Here is a 17,207-nt window from a genome sequence, read left to right as displayed (position 1 = left end):
TGGGAACAGCAGGGGGTGAAGGTGCTGTGTTTAAAGAGGTGGAGTTATGCAGATCTAAAACGCGTGGATTGCAGCAGCAGCAAGCCGAAAAGTGCAGGCATGTAAGGGATCTAGAGGTTGACAACATGTCTTCTTAACGGGAGTCCAGGAGCTCATCTCCACAAATGGACTTTTCAGGATCCTTGGGTGGCTCCGTAGTTTGAAACCAATTCTGGTTATCGCTTCTCGGCCTTTTGGCTAAGATCAAGTGTAGTATCTGTTCTTATCAGTTTAATATCTGATACGTCCCCTATCTGGGGACCATATATTAAATGGATTTTTAGAACAGGGAGATGGAAAAAGAGCTTGCTCTGTCCACTCCACGCATTGACCTGGTATTGCAGTATCTCCAGGACCGGTGCACCCCTTCTTTAATGCAGTTTCTAAAATCAGAAAGAATTGAATTCAATGTTTTTTGTTCATTTTGCTTGTTTGTCGGATTTTGGGATGGACTCTTTGGCTTTGCTTTTCTTCTCCTCATTGGATTTTTCATGTTCAAAGTTGCAGAAGCCAGATTACAAGCTCATTTTGGTTCAACTTCAGCAACTGTGCATTGCATTGCCATGTAATGTGATGCAATGCTATCTTTCTAGCTCTCCCTTTTTACTTCCTTTTGGATAAACAGACATATTAGGCAAGCATTTTGGAGCTTTCACCTAAATAACTACAGGTGGTGAGATAAGCTGCACAATATAATTGACCTTTCAGTATATTGTTGCACACACACCATCTATTTAGCAAATGCCCTTGTTATCAACAGCAGCCTTTTAAACTCACCTGAGCTAACAGGTATGTGCGCTGGTTACTCTGCTGCGCTTAAAATTTCTTTTTTGGTTTGCTACAATGCCTTTTCTGAAACGTTGTCTCCTTCTGCTGGAACACTGACTTCTTTCATTTAATGCCTGCAGACTATAAAAGAGAACCCAACCCAAAAAGTTTGGTTGATTAGTCTGTGGCATTCTGTTAAACTGTTGCTTATGGCGGTCTCTGTGAGCTTCTCAGCGACATTCAGCCAGCCAGGTATCCTGCCTGCAGTAGATGGAATGTGGCAATGGAACGCTGGCTGCGCGTGTCATAATAGGCTCTGAGCCTTTATATACCTGTGCACAGCAGCAGCCACCTTCAGTCTGCTGCTGGACAGCCAGCAGCAGCAGCAGCAGGAGAGGTATGTAATCAGGAGCCCTCCTGCTAAGGGTAGACAGCTGCTCGTTCCACCCCACCCCCCACCTTAATTGGTTCTCCTCCCTTCCAACGGTGTTGAGGCGGGTGGGAACAGCAGGGGGTGAAGGTGCTGTGTTTAAAGAGGTGGAGTTATGCAGATCTAAAACGCGTGGATTGCAGCAGCAGCAAGCCGAAAAGTGCAGGCATGTAAGGGATCTAGAGGTTGACAACATGTCTTCTTAACGGGAGTCCAGGAGCTCATCTCCACAAATGGACTTTTCAGGATCCTTGGGTGGCTCCGTAGTTTGAAACCAATTCTGGTTATCGCTTCTCGGCCTTTTGGCTAAGATCAAGTGTAGTATCTGTTCTTATCAGTTTAATATCTGATACGTCCCCTATCTGGGGACCATATATTAAATGGATTTTTAGAACAGGGAGATGGAAAAAGAGCTTGCTCTGTCCACTCCACGCATTGACCTGGTATTGCAGTATCTCCAGGACCGGTGCACCCCTTCTTTAATGCAGTTTCTAAAATCAGAAAGAATTGAATTCAATGTTTTTTGTTCATTTTGCTTGTTTGTCGGATTTTGGGATGGACTCTTTGGCTTTGCTTTTCTTCTCCTCATTGGATTTTTCATGTTCAAAGTTGCAGAAGCCAGATTACAAGCTCATTTTGGTTCAACTTCATCAACTGTGCATTGCATTGCCATGTAATGTGATGCAATGCTATCTTTCTAGCTCTCCCTTTTTACTTCCTTTTGGATAAACAGACATATTAGGCAAGCATTTTGGAGCTTTCACCTAAATAACTACAGGTGGTGAGATAAGCTGCACAATATAATTGACCTTTCAGTATATTGTTGCACACACACCATCTATTTAGCAAATGCCCTTGTTATCAACAGCAGCCTTTTAAACTCACCTGAGCTAACAGGTATGTGCGCTGGTTACTCTGCTGCGCTTAAAATTTCTTTTTTGGTTTGCTACAATGCCTTTTCTGAAACGTTGTCTCCTTCTGCTGGAACACTGACTTCTTTCATTTAATGCCTGCAGACTATAAAAGAGAACCCAACCCAAAAAGTTTGGTTGATTAGTCTGTGGCATTCTGTTAAACTGTTGCTTATGGCGGTCTCTGTGAGCTTCTCAGCGACATTCAGCCAGCCAGGTATCCTGCCTGCAGTAGATGGAATGTGGCAATGGAACGCTGGCTGCGCGTGTCATAATAGGCTCTGAGCCTTTATATACCTGTGCACAGCAGCAGCCACCTTCAGTCTGCTGCTGGACAGCCAGCAGCAGCAGCAGCAGGAGAGGTATGTAATCAGGAGCCCTCCTGCTAAGGGTAGACAGCTGCTCGTTCCACCCCACCCCCCGCCTTAATTGGTTCTCCTCCCTTCCAACGGTGTTGAGGCGGGTGGGAACAGCAGGGGGTGAAGGTGCTGTGTTTAAAGAGGTGGAGTTATGCAGATCTAAAACGCGTGGATTGCAGCAGCAGCAAGCCGAAAAGTGCAGGCATGTAAGGGATCTAGAGGTTGACAACATGTCTTCTTAACGGGAGTCCAGGAGCTCATCTCCACAAATGGACTTTTCAGGATCCTTGGGTGGCTCCGTAGTTTGAAACCAATTCTGGTTATCGCTTCTCGGCCTTTTGGCTAAGATCAAGTGTAGTATCTGTTCTTATCAGTTTAATATCTGATACGTCCCCTATCTGGGGACCATATATTAAATGGATTTTTAGAACAGGGAGATGGAAAAAGAGCTTGCTCTGTCCACTCCACGCATTGACCTGGTATTGCAGTATCTCCAGGACCGGTGCACCCCTTCTTTAATGCAGTTTCTAAAATCAGAAAGAATTGAATTCAATGTTTTTTGTTCATTTTGCTTGTTTGTCGGATTTTGGGATGGACTCTTTGGCTTTGCTTTCCTTCTCCTCATTGGATTTTTCATGTTCAAAGTTGCAGAAGCCAGATTACAAGCTCATTTTGGTTCAACTTCAGCAACTGTGCATTGCATTGCCATGTAATGTGATGCAATGCTATCTTTCTAGCTCTCCCTTTTTACTTCCTTTTGGATAAACAGACATATTAGGCAAGCATTTTGGAGCTTTCACCTAAATAACTACAGGTGGTGAGATAAGCTGCACAATATAATTGACCTTTCAGTATATTGTTGCACACACACCATCTATTTAGCAAATGCCCTTGTTATCAACAGCAGCCTTTTAAACTCACCTGAGCTAACAGGTATGTGCGCTGGTTACTCTGCTGCGCTTAAAATTTCTTTTTTGGTTTGCTACAATGCCTTTTCTGAAACGTTGTCTCCTTCTGCTGGAACACTGACTTCTTTCATTTAATGCCTGCAGACTATAAAAGAGAACCCAACCCAAAAAGTTTGGTTGATTAGTCTGTGGCATTCTGTTAAACTGTTGCTTATGGCGGTCTCTGTGAGCTTCTCAGCGACATTCAGCCAGCCAGGTATCCTGCCTGCAGTAGATGGAATGTGGCAATGGAACGCTGGCTGCGCGTGTCATAATAGGCTCTGAGCCTTTATATACCTGTGCACAGCAGCAGCCACCTTCAGTCTGCTGCTGGACAGCCAGCAGCAGCAGCAGCAGGAGAGGTATGTAATCAGGAGCCCTCCTGCTAAGGGTAGACAGCTGCTCGTTCCACCCCACCCCCCGCCTTAATTGGTTCTCCTCCCTTCCAACGGTGTTGAGGCGGGTGGGAACAGCAGGGGGTGAAGGTGCTGTGTTTAAAGAGGTGGAGTTATGCAGATCTAAAACGCGTGGATTGCAGCAGCAGCAAGCCGAAAAGTGCAGGCATGTAAGGGATCTAGAGGTTGACAACATGTCTTCTTAACGGGAGTCCAGGAGCTCATCTCCACAAATGGACTTTTCAGGATCCTTGGGTGGCTCCGTAGTTTGAAACCAATTCTGGTTATCGCTTCTCGGCCTTTTGGCTAAGATCAAGTGTAGTATCTGTTCTTATCAGTTTAATATCTGATACGTCCCCTATCTGGGGACCATATATTAAATGGATTTTTAGAACAGGGAGATGGAAAAAGAGCTTGCTCTGTCCACTCCACGCATTGACCTGGTATTGCAGTATCTCCAGGACCGGTGCACCCCTTCTTTAATGCAGTTTCTAAAATCAGAAAGAATTGAATTCAATGTTTTTTGTTCATTTTGCTTGTTTGTCGGATTTTGGGATGGACTCTTTGGCTTTGCTTTTCTTCTCCTCATTGGATTTTTCATGTTCAAAGTTGCAGAAGCCAGATTACAAGCTCATTTTGGTTCAACTTCAGCAACTGTGCATTGCATTGCCATGTAATGTGATGCAATGCTATCTTTCTAGCTCTCCCTTTTTACTTCCTTTTGGATAAACAGACATATTAGGCAAGCATTTTGGAGCTTTCACCTAAATAACTACAGGTGGTGAGATAAGCTGCACAATATAATTGACCTTTCAGTATATTGTTGCACACACACCATCTATTTAGCAAATGCCCTTGTTATCAACAGCAGCCTTTTAAACTCACCTGAGCTAACAGGTATGTGCGCTGGTTACTCTGCTGCGCTTAAAATTTCTTTTTTGGTTTGCTACAATGCCTTTTCTGAAACGTTGTCTCCTTCTGCTGGAACACTGACTTCTTTCATTTAATGCCTGCAGACTATAAAAGAGAACCCAACCCAAAAAGTTTGGTTGATTAGTCTGTGGCATTCTGTTAAACTGTTGCTTATGGCGGTCTCTGTGAGCTTCTCAGCGACATTCAGCCAGCCAGGTATCCTGCCTGCAGTAGATGGAATGTGGCAATGGAACGCTGGCTGCGCGTGTCATAATAGGCTCTGAGCCTTTATATACCTGTGCACAGCAGCAGCCACCTTCAGTCTGCTGCTGGACAGCCAGCAGCAGCAGCAGGAGAGGTATGTAATCAGGAGCCCTCCTGCTAAGGGTAGACAGCTGCTCGTTCCACCCCACCCCCTGCCTTAATTGGTTCTCCTCCCTTCCTACGGTGTTGAGGCGGGTGGGAACAGCAGGGGGTGAAGGTGCTGTGTTTAAAGAGGTGGAGTTATGCAGATCTAAAACGCGTGGATTGCAGCAGCAGCAAGCCGAAAAGTGCAGGCATGTAAGGGATCTAGAGGTTGACAACATGTCTTCTTAACGGGAGTCCAGGAGCTCATCTCCACAAATGGACTTTTCAGGATCCTTGGGTGGCTCCGTAGTTTGAAACCAATTCTGGTTATCGCTTCTCGGCCTTTTGGCTAAGATCAGGTGCAGTGATCTACCAGTTGCTGCCTTGGCCTTGGCTAGGAGGTGCCCAGGGTACCCGGCTCCTTGGCCTGGGGGGATCGCTTTGTCTAACGGCAGGGCTTCACCCTCCTGCTGCTATTGGGGAGTCGGATTAGTCCCTGGGCAACGAGAGGCGATCATCGTGTCACCACACATAGCTGTGGGGGGCAGTTCTTTTGGAGGAAGAAGATGGAGTTGACGAGGAAGAGGAACTGTTTACGGTTCTATGTGAAGACGGAGTTAGAGGATTTTTCGTTGGAGGAGAATCAGATCTTGGATATTCTGTTCAAGTATGGGACGATCATTGAAGAGGACATTTTTTGTATGCAAGAAATCAAGTTTAAAAAGGTATTTGACGTAACACTGAAGTCTGAAGAAAAGTGTATTTGTCTTCTCAAGAATTGGGAAGGAAAAGAAATTGGAGTTAATGCTCTTTTTGCTGGAAGGCCGAAAAAGGTGGTTATCTGTATGGATGACCCCTTTGTAGAGATGGAGGAAGTGATGGAGTTTTTGAAGCCATGGAGTATTTTGGTAAAATTCCAGAAGGACTACTTAAATAAAGTGGGAGTCTGGAATGGGAAGAGAAGTTTCCTAGTTTGGGAAAATGGACAAAATGAACTAAGTTTAGGAAGGATTGTTATAAATGGTAAATGTGGATTCAGTTATGTGGAAAATGGTAAAAGAAGAATTGATAATGGGAAACCTGGATTTTGTTATGAGGAAGGTGGGAAAAAAGAGGAGAAAGGGAAAAAGATATTTGAAGAATCGTTTGAAGATTGTAAAGAGAAAGAAGACAAAGATATACAAGTAGTTGAAAATAAGAAGGAGTTTGTGGGAGAGAAGCAGGAGTTCTCAGGAGTTGGGGACTCTATGTTTTGCAGACTGGAGAGAGTACCTAGAAGTAAAGACGTTAAGGAAAAAAGGAAGGTGGATGATAAGGGAAAAGAGAAAGTAATGCAGGATTGTGTTGATACCAGTGCTGAAGCTGAAGAAGATGAAAAGATTTTGCTGCAAGGTTTTGACTGGAAATTGTTGGACATGTCATGGAGGAAGAAGAAACGTGGAAGAAGAAAAATGTTGAGTTGATGTTTTTGTTGGAAGTTTTTTGTTGTTGATGTAAGGATATGTTATGTTATGTTTTATTTATTAATTATCATTAAATTTTCTTAAAAAAAACAAAAAGTTGAATTCGGATGATGAAGGCGTAGGCGACATTTTTTTGGTTATCCATGCAAATGGAATTTAATTTATGTCGCGTCTTCTGACGCATTCAATTAAAAAAATCTGTTCTTATCAGTTTAATATCTGATACGTCCCCTATCTGGGGACCATATATTAAATGGATTTTTAGAACAGGGAGATGGAAAAAGAGCTTGCTCTGTCCACTCCACGCATTGACCTGGTATTGCAGTATCTCCAGGACCGGTGCACCCCTTCTTTAATGCAGTTTCTAAAATCAGAAAGAATTGAATTCAATGTTTTTTGTTCATTTTGCTTGTTTGTCGGATTTTGGGATGGACTCTTTGGCTTTGCTTTTCTTCTCCTCATTGGATTTTTCATGTTCAAAGTTGCAGAAGCCAGATTACAAGCTCATTTTGGTTCAACTTCAGCAACTGTGCATTGCATTGCCATGTAATGTGATGCAATGCTATCTTTCTAGCTCTCCCTTTTTACTTCCTTTTGGATAAACAGACATATTAGGCAAGCATTTTGGAGCTTTCACCTAAATAACTACAGGTGGTGAGATAAGCTGCACAATATAATTGACCTTTCAGTATATTGTTGCACACACACCATCTATTTAGCAAATGCCCTTGTTATCAACAGCAGCCTTTTAAACTCACCTGAGCTAACAGGTATGTGCGCTGGTTACTCTGCTGCGCTTAAAATTTCTTTTTTGGTTTGCTACAATGCCTTTTCTGAAACGTTGTCTCCTTCTGCTGGAACACTGACTTCTTTCATTTAATGCCTGCAGACTATAAAAGAGAACCCAACCCAAAAAGTTTGGTTGATTAGTCTGTGGCATTCTGTTAAACTGTTGCTTATGGCGGTCTCTGTGAGCTTCTCAGCGACATTCAGCCAGCCAGGTATCCTGCCTGCAGTAGATGGAATGTGGCAATGGAACGCTGGCTGCGCGTGTCATAATAGGCTCTGAGCCTTTATATACCTGTGCACAGCAGCAGCCACCTTCAGTCTGCTGCTGGACAGCCAGCAGCAGCAGCAGCAGGAGAGGTATGTAATCAGGAGCCCTCCTGCTAAGGGTAGACAGCTGCTCGTTCCACCCCACCCCCCGCCTTAATTGGTTCTCCTCCCTTCCAACGGTGTTGAGGCGGGTGGGAACAGCAGGGGGTGAAGGTGCTGTGTTTAAAGAGGTGGAGTTATGCAGATCTAAAACGCGTGGATTGCAGCAGCAGCAAGCCGAAAAGTGCAGGCATGTAAGGGATCTAGAGGTTGACAACATGTCTTCTTAACGGGAGTCCAGGAGCTCATCTCCACAAATGGACTTTTCAGGATCCTTGGGTGGCTCCGTAGTTTGAAACCAATTCTGGTTATCGCTTCTCGGCCTTTTGGCTAAGATCAAGTGTAGTATCTTTTGAAAAGGCAGTTTTGTCCTTGGGCTGCCCTAGTAAATTGATGCATATTACACACTGGTTTGGTGCACTTGTTAGTACGCCAGGTGGCTCATAGAGTTATCTGATGGAAAACATGGCCCTCCAGGATCGAAGTCACTAGGCTGGGTAAGTGTGAGGGCTTTGGAGCAATGTGCCCCAGGAGTAGGCGCCCTGGTGGGAGTCCAAGCTTACTGGGACTCTGAACCCCAGAAAGACTTGGCTTCGTAGCACGCCGCACCTTTGCCAATCATACTTTCTGAGCAACCCCCCCTATTCCTGGCCTCCGGGCTAGGAAGGGGAATTTTTATAAACCCGGTCGGAGGTCCGGTCAGCTTTGGGCTGAGAAACCAACACAGGCTCCAGCTCCACTAGGGTGGCAGCCTAGATGGAAGCTGGGAGCACGAAAACGGCTCTTCTCCGGCTTCGGCTAGGGAGAGCATCGGAGATCCCTGACCCTCGCTGTGGCCTTCTGGCTCGGAGGGATGGGGATGGTTTATTGGGGACCCTCTCCTCCGGGAAGGGTCCACATGAATCCTCGCCTCGTGCGCTGTTTTGGTGTGACTTCGGTCACATTTTTCAGTGCCTTGGATGCAGCTTCAATCAAAAAAAAATCTGTTCTTATCAGTTTAATATCTGATACGTCCCCTATCTGGGGACCATATATTAAATGGATTTTTAGAACAGGGAGATGGAAAAAGAGCTTGCTCTGTCCACTCCACGCATTGACCTGGTATTGCAGTATCTCCAGGACCGGTGCACCCCTTCTTTAATGCAGTTTCTAAAATCAGAAAGAATTGAATTCAATGTTTTTTGTTCATTTTGCTTGTTTGTCGGATTTTGGGATGGACTCTTTGGCTTTGCTTTTCTTCTCCTCATTGGATTTTTCATGTTCAAAGTTGCAGAAGCCAGATTACAAGCTCATTTTGGTTCAACTTCAGCAACTGTGCATTGCATTGCCATGTAATGTGATGCAATGCTATCTTTCTAGCTCTCCCTTTTTACTTCCTTTTGGATAAACAGACATATTAGGCAAGCATTTTGGAGCTTTCACCTAAATAACTACAGGTGGTGAGATAAGCTGCACAATATAATTGACCTTTCAGTATATTGTTGCACACACACCATCTATTTAGCAAATGCCCTTGTTATCAACAGCAGCCTTTTAAACTCACCTGAGCTAACAGGTATGTGCGCTGGTTACTCTGCTGCGCTTAAAATTTCTTTTTTGGTTTGCTACAATGCCTTTTCTGAAACGTTGTCTCCTTCTGCTGGAACACTGACTTCTTTCATTTAATGCCTGCAGACTATAAAAGAGAACCCAACCCAAAAAGTTTGGTTGATTAGTCTGTGGCATTCTGTTAAACTGTTGCTTATGGCGGTCTCTGTGAGCTTCTCAGCGACATTCAGCCAGCCAGGTATCCTGCCTGCAGTAGATGGAATGTGGCAATGGAACGCTGGCTGCGCGTGTCATAATAGGCTCTGAGCCTTTATATACCTGTGCACAGCAGCAGCCACCTTCAGTCTGCTGCTGGACAGCCAGCAGCAGCAGCAGCAGGAGAGGTATGTAATCAGGAGCCCTCCTGCTAAGGGTAGACAGCTGCTCGTTCCACCCCACCCCCCGCCTTAATTGGTTCTCCTCCCTTCCAACGGTGTTGAGGCGGGTGGGAACAGCAGGGGGTGAAGGTGCTGTGTTTAAAGAGGTGGAGTTATGCAGATCTAAAACGCGTGGATTGCAGCAGCAGCAAGCCGAAAAGTGCAGGCATGTAAGGGATCTAGAGGTTGACAACATGTCTTCTTAACGGGAGTCCAGGAGCTCATCTCCACAAATGGACTTTTCAGGATCCTTGGGTGGCTCCGTAGTTTGAAACCAATTCTGGTTATCGCTTCTCGGCCTTTTGGCTAAGATCAAGTGTAGTATCTGTTCTTATCAGTTTAATATCTGATACGTCCCCTATCTGGGGACCATATATTAAATGGATTTTTAGAACAGGGAGATGGAAAAAGAGCTTGCTCTGTCCACTCCACGCATTGACCTGGTATTGCAGTATCTCCAGGACCGGTGCACCCCTTCTTTAATGCAGTTTCTAAAATCAGAAAGAATTGAATTCAATGTTTTTTGTTCATTTTGCTTGTTTGTCGGATTTTGGGATGGACTCTTTGGCTTTGCTTTTCTTCTCCTCATTGGATTTTTCATGTTCAAAGTTGCAGAAGCCAGATTACAAGCTCATTTTGGTTCAACTTCAGCAACTGTGCATTGCATTGCCATGTAATGTGATGCAATGCTATCTTTCTAGCTCTCCCTTTTTACTTCCTTTTGGATAAACAGACATATTAGGCAAGCATTTTGGAGCTTTCACCTAAATAACTACAGGTGGTGAGATAAGCTGCACAATATAATTGACCTTTCAGTATATTGTTGCACACACACCATCTATTTAGCAAATGCCCTTGTTATCAACAGCAGCCTTTTAAACTCACCTGAGCTAACAGGTATGTGCGCTGGTTACTCTGCTGCGCTTAAAATTTCTTTTTTGGTTTGCTACAATGCCTTTTCTGAAACGTTGTCTCCTTCTGCTGGAACACTGACTTCTTTCATTTAATGCCTGCAGACTATAAAAGAGAACCCAACCCAAAAAGTTTGGTTGATTAGTCTGTGGCATTCTGTTAAACTGTTGCTTATGGCGGTCTCTGTGAGCTTCTCAGCGACATTCAGCCAGCCAGGTATCCTGCCTGCAGTAGATGGAATGTGGCAATGGAACGCTGGCTGCGCGTGTCATAATAGGCTCTGAGCCTTTATATACCTGTGCACAGCAGCAGCCACCTTCAGTCTGCTGCTGGACAGCCAGCAGCAGCAGCAGCAGGAGAGGTATGTAATCAGGAGCCCTCCTGCTAAGGGTAGACAGCTGCTCGTTCCACCCCACCCCCCGCCTTAATTGGTTCTCCTCCCTTCCAACGGTGTTGAGGCGGGTGGGAACAGCAGGGGGTGAAGGTGCTGTGTTTAAAGAGGTGGAGTTATGCAGATCTAAAACGCGTGGATTGCAGCAGCAGCAAGCCGAAAAGTGCAGGCATGTAAGGGATCTAGAGGTTGACAACATGTCTTCTTAACGGGAGTCCAGGAGCTCATCTCCACAAATGGACTTTTCAGGATCCTTGGGTGGCTCCGTAGTTTGAAACCAATTCTGGTTATCGCTTCTCGGCCTTTTGGCTAAGATCAAGTGTAGTATCTGTTCTTATCAGTTTAATATCTGATACGTCCCCTATCTGGGGACCATATATTAAATGGATTTTTAGAACAGGGAGATGGAAAAAGAGCTTGCTCTGTCCACTCCACGCATTGACCTGGTATTGCAGTATCTCCAGGACCGGTGCACCCCTTCTTTAATGCAGTTTCTAAAATCAGAAAGAATTGAATTCAATGTTTTTTGTTCATTTTGCTTGTTTGTCGGATTTTGGGATGGACTCTTTGGCTTTGCTTTTCTTCTCCTCATTGGATTTTTCATGTTCAAAGTTGCAGAAGCCAGATTACAAGCTCATTTTGGTTCAACTTCAGCAACTGTGCATTGCATTGCCATGTAATGTGATGCAATGCTATCTTTCTAGCTCTCCCTTTTTACTTCCTTTTGGATAAACAGACATATTAGGCAAGCATTTTGGAGCTTTCACCTAAATAACTACAGGTGGTGAGATAAGCTGCACAATATAATTGACCTTTCAGTATATTGTTGCACACACACCATCTATTTAGCAAATGCCCTTGTTATCAACAGCAGCCTTTTAAACTCACCTGAGCTAACAGGTATGTGCGCTGGTTACTCTGCTGCGCTTAAAATTTCTTTTTTGGTTTGCTACAATGCCTTTTCTGAAACGTTGTCTCCTTCTGCTGGAACACTGACTTCTTTCATTTAATGCCTGCAGACTATAAAAGAGAACCCAACCCAAAAAGTTTGGTTGATTAGTCTGTGGCATTCTGTTAAACTGTTGCTTATGGCGGTCTCTGTGAGCTTCTCAGCGACATTCAGCCAGCCAGGTATCCTGCCTGCAGTAGATGGAATGTGGCAATGGAACGCTGGCTGCGCGTGTCATAATAGGCTCTGAGCCTTTATATACCTGTGCACAGCAGCAGCCACCTTCAGTCTGCTGCTGGACAGCCAGCAGCAGCAGCAGCAGGAGAGGTATGTAATCAGGAGCCCTCCTGCTAAGGGTAGACATCTGCTCGTTCCACCCCACCCCCCGCCTTAATTGGTTCTCCTCCCTTCCAACGGTGTTGAGGCGGGTGGGAACAGCAGGGGGTGAAGGTGCTGTGTTTAAAGAGGTGGAGTTATGCAGATCTAAAACGCGTGGATTGCAGCAGCAGCAAGCCGAAAAGTGCAGGCATGTAAGGGATCTAGAGGTTGACAACATGTCTTCTTAACGGGAGTCCAGGAGCTCATCTCCACAAATGGACTTTTCAGGATCCTTGGGTGGCTCCGTAGTTTGAAACCAATTCTGGTTATCGCTTCTCGGCCTTTTGGCTAAGATCAAGTGTAGTATCTGTTCTTATCAATTTAATATCTGATACGTCCCCTATCTGGGGACCATATATTAAATGGATTTTTAGAACAGGGAGATGGAAAAAGAGCTTGCTCTGTCCACTCCACGCATTGACCTGGTATTGCAGTATCTCCAGGACCGGTGCACCCCTTCTTTAATGCAGTTTCTAAAATCAGAAAGAATTGAATTCAATGTTTTTTGTTCATTTTGCTTGTTTGTCGGATTTTGGGATGGACTCTTTGGCTTTGCTTTTCTTCTCCTCATTGGATTTTTCATGTTCAAAGTTGCAGAAGCCAGATTACAAGCTCATTTTGGTTCAACTTCAGCAACTGTGCATTGCATTGCCATGTAATGTGATGCAATGCTATCTTTCTAGCTCTCCCTTTTTACTTCCTTTTGGATAAACAGACATATTAGGCAAGCATTTTGGAGCTTTCACCTAAATAACTACAGGTGGTGAGATAAGCTGCACAATATAATTGACCTTTCAGTATATTGTTGCACACACACCATCTATTTAGCAAATGCCCTTGTTATCAACAGCAGCCTTTTAAACTCACCTGAGCTAACAGGTATGTGCGCTGGTTACTCTGCTGCGCTTAAAATTTCTTTTTTGGTTTGCTACAATGCCTTTTCTGAAACGTTGTCTCCTTCTGCTGGAACACTGACTTCTTTCATTTAATGCCTGCAGACTATAAAAGAGAACCCAACCCAAAAAGTTTGGTTGATTAGTCTGTGGCATTCTGTTAAACTGTTGCTTATGGCGGTCTCTGTGAGCTTCTCAGCGACATTCAGCCAGCCAGGTATCCTGCCTGCAGTAGATGGAATGTGGCAATGGAACGCTGGCTGCGCGTGTCATAATAGGCTCTGAGCCTTTATATACCTGTGCACAGCAGCAGCCACCTTCAGTCTGCTGCTGGACAGCCAGCAGCAGCAGCAGTATCAGGAGAGGTATGTAATCAGGAGCCCTCCTGCTAAGGGTAGACAGCTGCTCGTTCCACCCCACCCCCCGCCTTAATTGGTTCTCCTCCCTTCCAACGGTGTTGAGGCGGGTGGGAACAGCAGGGGGTGAAGGTGCTGTGTTTAAAGAGGTGGAGTTATGCAGATCTAAAACGCGTGGATTGCAGCAGCAGCAAGCCGAAAAGTGCAGGCATGTAAGGGATCTAGAGGTTGACAACATGTCTTCTTAACGGGAGTCCAGGAGCTCATCTCCACAAATGGACTTTTCAGGATCCTTGGGTGGCTCCGTAGTTTGAAACCAATTCTGGTTATCGCTTCTCGGCCTTTTGGCTAAGATCAAGTGTAGTATCTGTTCTTATCAGTTTAATATCTGATACGTCCCCTATCTGGGGACCATATATTAAATGGATTTTTAGAACAGGGAGATGGAAAAAGAGCTTGCTCTGTCCACTCCACGCATTGACCTGGTATTGCAGTATCTCCAGGACCGGTGCACCCCTTCTTTAATGCAGTTTCTAAAATCAGAAAGAATTGAATTCAATGTTTTTTGTTCATTTTGCTTGTTTGTCGGATTTTGGGATGGACTCTTTGGCTTTGCTTTTCTTCTCCTCATTGGATTTTTCATGTTCAAAGTTGCAGAAGCCAGATTACAAGCTCATTTTGGTTCAACTTCAGCAACTGTGCATTGCATTGCCATGTAATGTGATGCAATGCTATCTTTCTAGCTCTCCCTTTTTACTTCCTTTTGGATAAACAGACATATTAGGCAAGCATTTTGGAGCTTTCACCTAAATAACTACAGGTGGTGAGATAAGCTGCACAATATAATTGACCTTTCAGTATATTGTTGCACACACACCATCTATTTAGCAAATGCCCTTGTTATCAACAGCAGCCTTTTAAACTCACCTGAGCTAACAGGTATGTGCGCTGGTTACTCTGCTGCGCTTAAAATTTCTTTTTTGGTTTGCTACAATGCCTTTTCTGAAACGTTGTCTCCTTCTGCTGGAACACTGACTTCTTTCATTTAATGCCTGCAGACTATAAAAGAGAACCCAACCCAAAAAGTTTGGTTGATTAGTCTGTGGCATTCTGTTAAACTGTTGCTTATGGCGGTCTCTGTGAGCTTCTCAGCGACATTCAGCCAGCCAGGTATCCTGCCTGCAGTAGATGGAATGTGGCAATGGAACGCTGGCTGCGCGTGTCATAATAGGCTCTGAGCCTTTATATACCTGTGCACAGCAGCAGCCACCTTCAGTCTGCTGCTGGACAGCCAGCAGCAGCAGCAGCAGGAGAGGTATGTAATCAGGAGCCCTCCTGCTAAGGGTAGACATCTGCTCGTTCCACCCCACCCCCCGCCTTAATTGGTTCTCCTCCCTTCCAACGGTGTTGAGGCGGGTGGGAACAGCAGGGGGTGAAGGTGCTGTGTTTAAAGAGGTGGAGTTATGCAGATCTAAAACGCGTGGATTGCAGCAGCAGCAAGCCGAAAAGTGCAGGCATGTAAGGGATCTAGAGGTTGACAACATGTCTTCTTAACGGGAGTCCAGGAGCTCATCTCCACAAATGGACTTTTCAGGATCCTTGGGTGGCTCCGTAGTTTGAAACCAATTCTGGTTATCGCTTCTCGGCCTTTTGGCTAAGATCAAGTGTAGTATCTGTTCTTATCAGTTTAATATCTGATACGTCCCCTATCTGGGGACCATATATTAAATGGATTTTTAGAACAGGGAGATGGAAAAAGAGCTTGCTCTGTCCACTCCACGCATTGACCTGGTATTGCAGTATCTCCAGGACCGGTGCACCCCTTCTTTAATGCAGTTTCTAAAATCAGAAAGAATTGAATTCAATGTTTTTTGTTCATTTTGCTTGTTTGTCGGATTTTGGGATGGACTCTTTGGCTTTGCTTTTCTTCTCCTCATTGGATTTTTCATGTTCAAAGTTGCAGAAGCCAGATTACAAGCTCATTTTGGTTCAACTTCAGCAACTGAGCATTGCATTGCCATGTAATGTGATGCAATGCTATCTTTCTAGCTCTCCCTTTTTACTTCCTTTTGGATAAACAGACATATTAGGCAAGCATTTTGGAGCTTTCACCTAAATAACTACAGGTGGTGAGATAAGCTGCACAATATAATTGACCTTTCAGTATATTGTTGCACACACACCATCTATTTAGCAAATGCCCTTGTTATCAACAGCAGCCTTTTAAACTCACCTGAGCTAACAGGTATGTGCGCTGGTTACTCTGCTGCGCTTAAAATTTCTTTTTTGGTTTGCTACAATGCCTTTTCTGAAACGTTGTCTCCTTCTGCTGGAACACTGACTTCTTTCATTTAATGCCTGCAGACTATAAAAGAGAACCCAACCCAAAAAGTTTGGTTGATTAGTCTGTGGCATTCTGTTAAACTGTTGCTTATGGCGGTCTCTGTGAGCTTCTCAGCGACATTCAGCCAGCCAGGTATCCTGCCTGCAGTAGATGGAATGTGGCAATGGAACGCTGGCTGCGCGTGTCATAATAGGCTCTGAGCCTTTATATACCTGTGCACAGCAGCAGCCACCTTCAGTCTGCTGCTGGACAGCCAGCAGCAGCAGCAGCAGGAGAGGTATGTAATCAGGAGCCCTCCTGCTAAGGGTAGACATCTGCTCGTTCCACCCCACCCCCTGCCTTAATTGGTTCTCCTCCCTTCCAACGGTGTTGAGGCGGGTGGGAACAGCAGGGGGTGAAGGTGCTGTGTTTAAAGAGGTGGAGTTATGCAGATCTAAAACGCGTGGATTGCAGCAGCAGCAAGCCGAAAAGTGCAGGCATGTAAGGGATCTAGAGGTTGACAACATGTCTTCTTAACGGGAGTCCAGGAGCTCATCTCCACAAATGGACTTTTCAGGATCCTTGGGTGGCTCCGTAGTTTGAAACCAATTCTGGTTATCGCTTCTCGGCCTTTTGGCTAAGATCAAGTGTAGTATCTGTTCTTATCAGTTTAATATCTGATACGTCCCCTATCTGGGGACCATATATTAAATGGATTTTTAGAACAGGGAGATGGAAAAAGAGCTTGCTCTGTCCACTCCACGCATTGACCTGGTATTGCAGTATCTCCAGGACCGGTGCACCCCTTCTTTAATGCAGTTTCTAAAATCAGAAAGAATTGAATTCAATGTTTTTTGTTCATTTTGCTTGTTTGTCGGATTTTGGGATGGACTCTTTGGCTTTGCTTTTCTTCTCCTCATTGGATTTTTCATGTTCAAAGTTGCAGAAGCCAGATTACAAGCTCATTTTGGTTCAACTTCAGCAACTGTGCATTGCATTGCCATGTAATGTGATGCAATGCTATCTTTCTAGCTCTCCCTTTTTACTTCCTTTTGGATAAACAGACATATTAGGCAAGCATTTTGGAGCTTTCACCTAAATAACTACAGGTGGTGAGATAAGCTGCACAATATAATTGACCTTTCAGTATATTGTTGCACACACACCATCTATTTAGCAAATGCCCTTGTTATCAACAGCAGCCTTTTAAACTCACCTGAGCTAACAGGTATGTGCGCTGGTTACTCTGCTGCGCTTAAAATTTCTTTTTTGGTTTCCTACAATGCCTTTTCTGAAACGTTGTCTCCTTCTGCT

General features: G+C 44.7%; 12 non-coding genes and 1 pseudogene across 12 annotated transcripts; all 13 read left to right on the top strand.

Moving 5' to 3' along the window:
* The first annotated feature begins 217 nt into the window (after positions 1–217).
* LOC141207516 (U2 spliceosomal RNA) lies at positions 218–408 on the top strand. The gene has a single exon (XR_012277851.1). It is a non-coding gene; the product is annotated as a U2 spliceosomal RNA (small nuclear RNA).
* Positions 409–1,523: 1,115 nt separating this feature from the next.
* Positions 1,524–1,714, top strand: LOC141207514 (U2 spliceosomal RNA). Its single transcript, XR_012277849.1, has one exon. It is a non-coding gene; the product is annotated as a U2 spliceosomal RNA (small nuclear RNA).
* A 1,115-nt stretch (positions 1,715–2,829) lies between these two features.
* LOC141207513 (U2 spliceosomal RNA) lies at positions 2,830–3,020 on the top strand. Its single transcript, XR_012277848.1, has one exon. It is a non-coding gene; the product is annotated as a U2 spliceosomal RNA (small nuclear RNA).
* A 1,115-nt stretch (positions 3,021–4,135) lies between these two features.
* Positions 4,136–4,326, top strand: LOC141207512 (U2 spliceosomal RNA). Its single transcript, XR_012277847.1, has one exon. It is a non-coding gene; the product is annotated as a U2 spliceosomal RNA (small nuclear RNA).
* Positions 4,327–6,735: 2,409 nt separating this feature from the next.
* Positions 6,736–6,922, top strand: LOC141207266 (U2 spliceosomal RNA). Its single transcript, XR_012277683.1, has one exon. It is a non-coding gene; the product is annotated as a U2 spliceosomal RNA (small nuclear RNA).
* A 1,115-nt stretch (positions 6,923–8,037) lies between these two features.
* LOC141207359 (U2 spliceosomal RNA) lies at positions 8,038–8,153 on the top strand (annotated as a pseudogene).
* Positions 8,154–8,677: 524 nt separating this feature from the next.
* LOC141207250 (U2 spliceosomal RNA) lies at positions 8,678–8,862 on the top strand. Its single transcript, XR_012277667.1, has one exon. It is a non-coding gene; the product is annotated as a U2 spliceosomal RNA (small nuclear RNA).
* Positions 8,863–9,977: 1,115 nt separating this feature from the next.
* On the top strand, positions 9,978–10,168 carry LOC141207511 (U2 spliceosomal RNA). Its single transcript, XR_012277846.1, has one exon. It is a non-coding gene; the product is annotated as a U2 spliceosomal RNA (small nuclear RNA).
* A 1,115-nt stretch (positions 10,169–11,283) lies between these two features.
* LOC141207510 (U2 spliceosomal RNA) lies at positions 11,284–11,474 on the top strand. Its single transcript, XR_012277845.1, has one exon. It is a non-coding gene; the product is annotated as a U2 spliceosomal RNA (small nuclear RNA).
* Positions 11,475–12,589: 1,115 nt separating this feature from the next.
* Positions 12,590–12,780, top strand: LOC141207209 (U2 spliceosomal RNA). The gene has a single exon (XR_012277630.1). It is a non-coding gene; the product is annotated as a U2 spliceosomal RNA (small nuclear RNA).
* A 1,118-nt stretch (positions 12,781–13,898) lies between these two features.
* LOC141207509 (U2 spliceosomal RNA) lies at positions 13,899–14,089 on the top strand. Its single transcript, XR_012277844.1, has one exon. It is a non-coding gene; the product is annotated as a U2 spliceosomal RNA (small nuclear RNA).
* A 1,115-nt stretch (positions 14,090–15,204) lies between these two features.
* On the top strand, positions 15,205–15,395 carry LOC141207508 (U2 spliceosomal RNA). Its single transcript, XR_012277843.1, has one exon. It is a non-coding gene; the product is annotated as a U2 spliceosomal RNA (small nuclear RNA).
* Positions 15,396–16,510: 1,115 nt separating this feature from the next.
* Positions 16,511–16,701, top strand: LOC141207507 (U2 spliceosomal RNA). The gene has a single exon (XR_012277842.1). It is a non-coding gene; the product is annotated as a U2 spliceosomal RNA (small nuclear RNA).
* The last annotated feature ends 506 nt before the right edge of the window (positions 16,702–17,207 follow it).

The sequence above is a fragment of the Phyllobates terribilis genome, unplaced genomic scaffold, assembly GCF_046119375.1.
Source record: "Phyllobates terribilis strain yellow unplaced genomic scaffold, ASM4611937v1 Scaffold_160__1_contigs__length_4322635, whole genome shotgun sequence".
Lineage (NCBI taxonomy): Eukaryota > Metazoa > Chordata > Amphibia > Anura > Dendrobatidae > Phyllobates > Phyllobates terribilis.
Note: the sequence above shows the minus strand (reverse complement) of the source record. Positions and strands in the feature narration are given on the sequence as shown.